At 35.9% G+C, this 8,434-nt stretch overlaps 1 non-coding gene across 1 annotated transcript; it reads left to right on the top strand.

Annotated features, from left to right (window-relative positions):
- The first annotated feature begins 7,361 nt into the window (after nucleotides 1-7,361).
- Trnag-ucc (transfer RNA glycine (anticodon UCC)) lies at nucleotides 7,362-7,432 on the top strand. Its single transcript has one exon. It is a non-coding gene; the product is annotated as a tRNA-Gly (tRNA).
- Nucleotides 7,433-8,434: the final 1,002 nt, after the last annotated feature.

The following is an 8,434-nucleotide window of genomic DNA, read 5'->3' as shown; positions in this document are numbered from 1 at the left end:
AAATAAATGAAAGAGTGAAAAACAGAAACTACTCCAACACCTGGAGATTGAACAATATGCTATTATATGATGAATGGATAACAGAAGATATTAGGAAGGAAATTAAAAAATTTTTAGAGGTAAACGAGAACAAAGACACATCATATCAAAATCTCTGGGACACTATGAAAGCAGTACTTAGAGGAAAATTTATTTCATGGAGCGCATTCAATAAAAGAAGAAAAAAATCAACAAATAAACAACCTAACACTACAGCTCAAAGCCCTAGAAAAAGAAGAACAGACCAACACCAAAAGTAGTAGAAGACAGGAAATAGTTAAACTCAGAGCTGAAATCAACGAAATTGAAACAAAAGAAACAATACAAAAAATTGACAAAATAAATAGTTGGTTCTTCGAAAAAATAAACAAAATTGATAAACCTTTAGCCACACTAAGAAAGAGAAGACGAAAGAAAACCCAAATTACTAAAATTCGGAATGAACAAGGAAATATTACAATAGACACGATTGAAATACAAAACATAATTAGAAGCTATTTTGAAAATCTATACTCCAACAAAATAGAAAATTTCGAAGACATCAACAGGATTCTAGAGACATATGAATTGCCTAAACTGAGCGAGGAGGACATACACAATTTAAATAGACCAATTTCAAGTAATGAAATAGAAGAAGTCATCAAAAGCCTACCAACAAAGAAAAGTCCAGGACCAGATGGGTTCTCAGCCGAGTTCTACAAAACCTTTAAAGAAGAGCTCATTCCAATACTTCTCAAAGTATTCCATAAAATAGAAGAGGAGGGAACCCTCCCAAACTCATTCTATGAAGCCAATATCACCCTGATACCTAAACCAGACAGAGACACATCGAGGAAAAATAATTTCAGACCAATATCCTTAATGAACATCGACGCAAAAATTCTAAACAAAATTTTAGCAAATCGCATATAAAAACATATTAAAAAGATAGTGCACCATGATCAAGTGGGTTTTATCCCAGGGATGCAAGATTGGTTCAACATCAGGAAATCAATAAATGTAATTCACTATATCAACAGACTTAAAGTCAAGAATCACATGATTATTTCAATAGATGCAGAAAAAGCATTTGATAAAATACAGCATCCCTTCATGCTCAAAACACTAGAAAAAATAGGGATAGTGGGAACATTCCTTAACATTGTAAAGGCCATCTATGCTAAGCCCATGGCCAATATCATTCTAAATGGTGACAAACTGAAAGCATTCCCCCTAAAAACTGGAACAAGGCAGGGATGCCCTCTTTCACCACTTCTATTCAATATCGTCCTTGAAACTCTAGCCAGAGCAATGAGAAAGACCAAGGAAATTAAAAGGATACGAATAGGAAAAGAAGAACTCAAACTATCCCTATTTGCTGATGATATGATTATATACTTAGAGGAACCAGGAAATTCCATCAGAAAAACGTTTAGAACTCATAAGTGAATTCAGTAAAGTAGTGGGATATAAGATCAATGCACATAAATCTAAGGCATTTCTATACATAAGCAATGAATCTTCAGAAAGAGAAATTAGGAAAACTACCCCATTCACAATAGCTTCAAAAAAAATAAAATACTTGGGAATCAATCTCACAAAAGAGGTGAAAGACCTCTACAATGAGAACTACAGAACATTAAAGAAAGAAATTAAAGAAAACCTCAGAAGATGGAAAGATCTCCCATGTTCTTGGATAGGAAGAATTAATATTGTCAAAATGGCCATACTACCAAAAGTGCTATACAGATTTAATGCTATTCCAATTAAAATCCCAATGATGTACCTTACAGAAATAGAGCAAGCAATTATGAAATTCATCTGGAAGAATAAAAAACCCAGAATAGCTAAAGCAATCCTTGGCAGAAAGAGTGAAGCAGGGGGTATTGCAATACCAGATCTTCAACTCTACTACAAAGCAATAGTAACAAAAACGGTATGGTATTGGTACCAAAATAGAAAGGTGGATCAATGGTACAGAATAGAGGACATGGACACAAACTCAAATAAATACAATTTTCTCATACTAGACAAAGGGGCCAAAAATATGCAACGGAGAAAAGATAGCCTCTTCAACAAATAGTGCTGGGAAAACTGGAAATCCATATGCAACAGAATGAAACTAAACCCATATCTCTCACCCTGCACAAAAATCAACTCACAATGGATCAAGGACCTCGGAATCAGACCAGAGACTCTACATCTTATAGAAGAAAAAGTAGGTACAAATCTTCAACTTGTTGGCTTAGGACCAGACTTCCTCAATGGGACTCCCATAGCACAAAAAATAAAGACAAGAATCAATAACTGGGATAGATTCAAACTAAAAAGCTTTCTCTCAGCAAAGGAAACTATCAGCAATGCGAAGAAAGAGCCTACAGAGTGGGAGAAAATCTTTTCCACTCATACTTCAGATAGAGCACTAATCGCCAGAATCTATAAAGAACTCAAAAAACTCTACACCAAGAATACAAATAATCCAGTCAACAAATGGGCTAAGGAAATGAATAGACACTTCACAGAAGAAGATCTATAAGCAATCAACAAACATATGGAAAAATGTTCAACATCTCTAGTAATAAGAGAAATGCAAATCAAAACCACCCTAAGATTCCATCTCACTCCATTTAGAATGGCGATTATCTAGAATACAAGCAACAACAGGTGTTGGCGAGGATGTGAGGAGAAAGGTACACTCATACATTGCTGGTGGGGCTGCAAATTAGTGCAGCCACTCTGGAAAGCAGTGTGGAGACTCCTTAGAAAACTTGGAATGGAACCACCATTTGACCCAGCTATCCCACTCCTTGGCCTATACCCAAAGGACTTACAATCAGCATACTACAGAGATACAGCCACATCAATGTTCATAGCTGCTCAGTTCACAATAGCCAGATTGTGGAACCAGCCTAGATGTCCTTCAGTTGATGAATGGATAAAGAAACTGTGGCATATATACAATGGAATATTACTCAGCCATAAAGAATGATAAATTTATGGCATTTGCAGGCAAATGGATGAAATTGGAGAATATCATGCTAAGTGAGATAAACCAATCTCAAAAAACTAAAGGACAAATGATATTGTTAATAAGTGGATGATGACACATAATGGGGGGTGGGAGGGTTAGTGTTAGGGTTAGAGTTAGGGTTAGGGAGAGGAAGGAAGGACTGTATAGAGGGAAAAGAGGGGTGGGAGGGGTCGGGGGAAGGGGAAAAAATAACAGAATGAATCAAACAACATTACCCTATGTAAATTTATGATTACACAAATGTTATGCCTTACGCCACGTACAAACAGAGAAACATCATGATCCCATTTGTTTACAATAAAAAAAAAAAAGAACAGGTAGTTAGTGTAGAAATAGGGGATCGGGTCAAATTGAGGAAATGGAGGCCATAAAGCCATCTGCCTCTGGAAGTTGGAGACTGCCCCTGGAAGAATGGAATGTCAAGAATCTCCAGAGCCCATTGATTACCAAATTTACCTGCCTTTATCATGGACTGCAAGCAAGGAGCTGATCATTGGTGCCCCCTGGGCCCTTATCTGCCTGAATCACCCTGGTCCTCCCCCTGCCCATGGTTTCTCACTTAATGCAAAATCAGGCCTAGCCAGTAGGCAAGAAGGAGAGATAAGGGGGGAGAGAACTGGAGAACCAAAGAGACTTTAATCTATAAAAGATGTAGGGTGCACTCACTTCTTGGGCCTTTACAACATCAGCCATGGCCCCCCTCTTCCTGCCGGGAGAAGTCTGTATTATTACCTTTAAATAAAACCTGCTTAATATGCTTGCCTTGGCGTGCTTCTCTAGTGTTCAATCTTCAACATTAGAAGGAGCAGAACTCGACACCGGTAAACGGCGGTAACAGCAGCACATGAATCCTTCTCTAAAATAGACCATATATTATGCCACAAAGCTAATGTTAGCAAATAGAAGAAGATAGAGATAATACCTTGTGTTCTATCGGATCATAATGGATTGAAGTTAGAAATAAATGAAAGAGTGAAAAACAGAAACTACTCCAACACCTGGAGATTAAATAATATGCTATTGTATGATGAATGGATAATAGAAGATATCAGAAGGAAATTAAAAAATTCTTAGAGGTAAACGAGAACAAAGAAACAACATATCAAAATCTCTGGGACACTATGAAAGCAGTTCTTAGAGGAAAATTTATTTCATGGAGCGCATTCAATAAAAGAAGAAAAAAATCAACAAATAAACAACCTAACACTACAGCTCAAAGCCCTAGAAAAAGAAGAACAGACCAACACCAAAAGTAGTAGAAGACAGGAAATAGTTAAAATCAGAGCTGAAATCAACGAAATTGAAACAAAAGAAACAATACAAAAAATTGACAAAATAAATAGTTGGTACTTTGAAAAAATAAACAAAATTGATAAACCCTTAGCCACACTAACAAAGAGAAGGAGAGAGAAAACTCAAATTACTAAAATTCGGAATGAACAAGGAAGTATCACAACAGACACGAGTGAAATACAAAACATAATTAGAAGCTATTTTGAAAATCTATACTCCAACAAATTAGAAAATCTTGAAGACATCAACAGGTTTCTAGAGACATATGAATTACCTAAACTGAACGAGGAGGACATACACAATTTAAATAGATCAATTTCAAGTAATGAAATAGAAGAAGTCATCAAAAGTCTACCAACAAAGAAAAGTCCAGGACCAGATGAGTTCTCAGCCGAGTTCTACAAAACCTTTAAAGAAGAGCTCATTCCAATATTCCTCAAAGTATTTCATGAAATAGAAGAGGAGGGAACCCTCCCAAACTCATTCTATGAAGCCAATATCACCCTGATACCTAAACCAGACAGAGACACATCGAGGAAAAATAATTTCAGACCAATATCCTTAATGAACATCGACGCAAAAATTCTAAACAAAATTTTAGCAAATCGCATATAAAAACATATTAAAAAGATAGTGCACCATGATCAAGTGGGTTTTATCCCAGGGATGCAAGATTGGTTCAACATCAGGAAATCAATAAATGTAATTCACTATATCAACAGACTTAAAGTCAAGAATCACATGATTATTTCAATAGATGCAGAAAAAGCATTTGATAAAATACAGCATCCCTTCATGCTCAAAACACTAGAAAAAATAGGGATAGTGGGAACATTCCTTAACATTGTAAAGGCCATCTATGCTAAGCCCATGGCCAATATCATTCTAAATGGTGACAAACTGAAAGCATTCCCCCTAAAAACTGGAACAAGGCAGGGATGCCCTCTTTCACCACTTCTATTCAATATCGTCCTTGAAACTCTAGCCAGAGCAATTAGACAGACCAAGGAAATTAAAGGGATACAAATAGGAAAAGAAGAACTCAAACTATCCCTATTTGCTGATGATATGATTGTATATTTAGAGGAACCAGGAAATTCCACCAGAAAACTTTTAGAACTCATAAGTGAATTTAGTAAAGTAGCAGGATATAAGATTAATGCTCATAAATCCAATGCATTTTTATACATAAGTGATGAATCTTCAGAAAGAGAAGTTAGGAAAACTACCCCATTCACAATAGCTTCAAAAAAAAATCCTTGGGAATCGATCTAACAAAAGAGGTGAAAGACCTCTAAAATGAGAACTACAAAACACTAAAAGAAATTAAAGAAAACCTTAGAAGATGGAAAGATATCCCATGTTCTTTGATAGGCAGAACTAATATTGTCAAAATGGTCATACTACCAAAAGTGCTATACAGATTCAATGCAATTCCAATTAAAATCCCAATGATTTACCTTACAGAAATAGAACAAGCAATAATGAAATTCATCTGGAAGAATAAGAAACCCAGAATAGCTAAAGCAATCTTTAGCAGGAAGAGTGAACCAGGAGGTATCGCAATACCAGACCTTCAACTATACTACAAAGCAATAGTAACAAAAACAGCATGGTATTGGTACCAAAATAGACAGGTAGATCAATGGTACAGAATAGAGGACACGGACACAAACCCAAATAAATACAATTTTCTCATACTAGACAAAGGTGCCAAAAATATGCAATGGAGAAAAGATAGCCTCTTCAACAAATAGTGCTGGGAAAACTGGAAATTCATATGCAACAGAATGAAACTAAACCCATATCTCTCACCCTGCACAAAAATCAACTCACAATGGATCAAGGACCTCAGAATCAGACCAGAGACTCTGCATCTTATAGAAGAAAAAGTAGGTACAAATCTTCAACTTGTTGGCTTAGGATCAGACTTCCTTAACAGGACTCCCATTGCACAAGAAATAAAAGCAAGAATCAATAACTGGGATAAATTCAAACTAAAAAGCTTTCTCTCAGCAAAGGAAACTATCAGCAATGTGAAGAGAGAGCCTACAGAGTGGGAGAAAATCTTTACCACTCATACTTCAGATAGAGCACTAATTTCCAGAATATATAAAGAACTCAGAAAACTCTACACGAAGAATACAAATATCCCAATCAACAAATGGGCTAAGGAAATGAATAGACACTTCACAGAAGATCTACAAGCAATCAACAAACATATGAAAAAATGTTCAACATCTCTAGTAATAAGAGAAATGCAAATCAAAACTACACTAAGATTCCATCTCACCCCAATTAGAATGGCGATTATCAAGAATACAAGCAACAATAGGTGTTGGCAAGGATGTGGGGAAAAAGGTACACTCATACATTTCTAGTGGGGTTGTGAATCAGTACAGCCACTCTGGAAAGCAGTGTGGAGATTCCTTAGAAAACTTGGAATGGAACCACCATTTGACCCAGCTATCCCACTCCTCGGCCTATACCCAAAGGACTTAAAATCAGCATACTACAGAGATACAGCCACAACAATGTTCATAGCTGCTCAATTCACAATAGCCAGACTGTGGAACCAACATAGATGTCCTTCAACTGATGAATGGATAAAGAAACTGTGATATATATATATATATATATATATATATATATATATATATACACCATGGAATATTAGCCATAAAGAATAATAAAATTATGGCATTTGCAGGAAAATGGATGCAGTTGGAGAATATCATGCTAAGTGAGATAAGCCAATCTAAAAAAACCAAAGGACAAATGATCTCCCTGATAAGCAGATGATGATACATATAGGGGGTGGGAAAGGGGCAAGAATGGAAGAAGGACGGACTCTATAGAGGGATAAGAGGGGTAGAAGGGGTGGGGGGGAGAAAAAATAACAGAATGAATCAAAAACTATTACCCTAGATAAATGTATGATTACACAAATGGTATGCCTCTACTTCATGTACAGAGAAACAAGATGTATTCCATTTGTTTACAATAAAAATTAAGGGCTGGGGAGATAGCTCAGTCGGTAGAGTGCTTGCCTTCCAAGCACAAGGCCCTGGGTTCGATCCCCAGTACCCAAAAAAAAAAAAAGAAAAGAAACTACAATAAAAATTAGTTTTAAAAAAGTGAGATATACATGTGCACACATGTACACTTCACAAAATTTTAGTGTGGTTAAGAATAACTGAAGTGTCAGGCAAAAGTTTTACATTTAACAACAATTATTATTAAAGTAAAAATGCATTTTTTGGTTAAATTTCTTAGGCATTCCTAACTTATTCTGGAAATTAGGAGCCCTAAGGAGAAAATGAGAGTTCCAGAAACAATGTTGAGAATAAAAAAACCAAATGATATTCAAGAAGTAATAGAAAAGACACATTAGGTACTGCCAAAGGCTTTAGACATTCTTAAAACCACTATCCTGCTATTATCTGTGGGTTTTCATATAAGACGATGGGGCAGGAGTTCTGTACACACAGGTTGAAGACTATTTTTTGTTTTTTGGTTTTTTGGGGGGGTTTTTTGCAGCTGTTTCTTTAAGCATGGAATTTGATCTTTAAAATGGCAGCAGAACTGAGAAGTCCACACCTCTCCCGTTTTTTCTGCACATAATATGATAGCAATGATATACCACAATTCTATTTTCCATGCTTTGGAAAAGGACCTGGAAGCTATAAACCACTCAAGTCCACTTCTTAATTCTCACTAATTCTGTTCTAGGCTGTGACCATCATCATGTACAAAAAACATGTGTCAGACTTTATATATACTCTCATCGATGCCTGCTGCTGTTCACAAGAATTAATTTCATTTAAGCATTTAATAAATATTAGGTTCCTACTATGCACTAGGCATTGTTCAAAATGGTCATATGGTTATTATATCAAATCAAGAACATTTTTTTAAAAAAATGTTTTTAGTTGTTGATGGACCTTTCTTTTTATGTATTTATATGCAGTGCTGAGAATCGAACCCAGTGCCTCACACATGCTAGGAAAGTGCTCTACCAATGAGCCATAACCCCAGCCCCAAGAACATTTTATTATTAGTTCAGATTATCTAATCTGAGTGATTGGCAAT

Source organism: Sciurus carolinensis, chromosome X (genome assembly GCF_902686445.1).
Source record: "Sciurus carolinensis chromosome X, mSciCar1.2, whole genome shotgun sequence".
Classification (NCBI taxonomy): Eukaryota; Metazoa; Chordata; class Mammalia; order Rodentia; family Sciuridae; genus Sciurus; species Sciurus carolinensis.
Note: the sequence above shows the minus strand (reverse complement) of the source record. Positions and strands in the feature narration are given on the sequence as shown.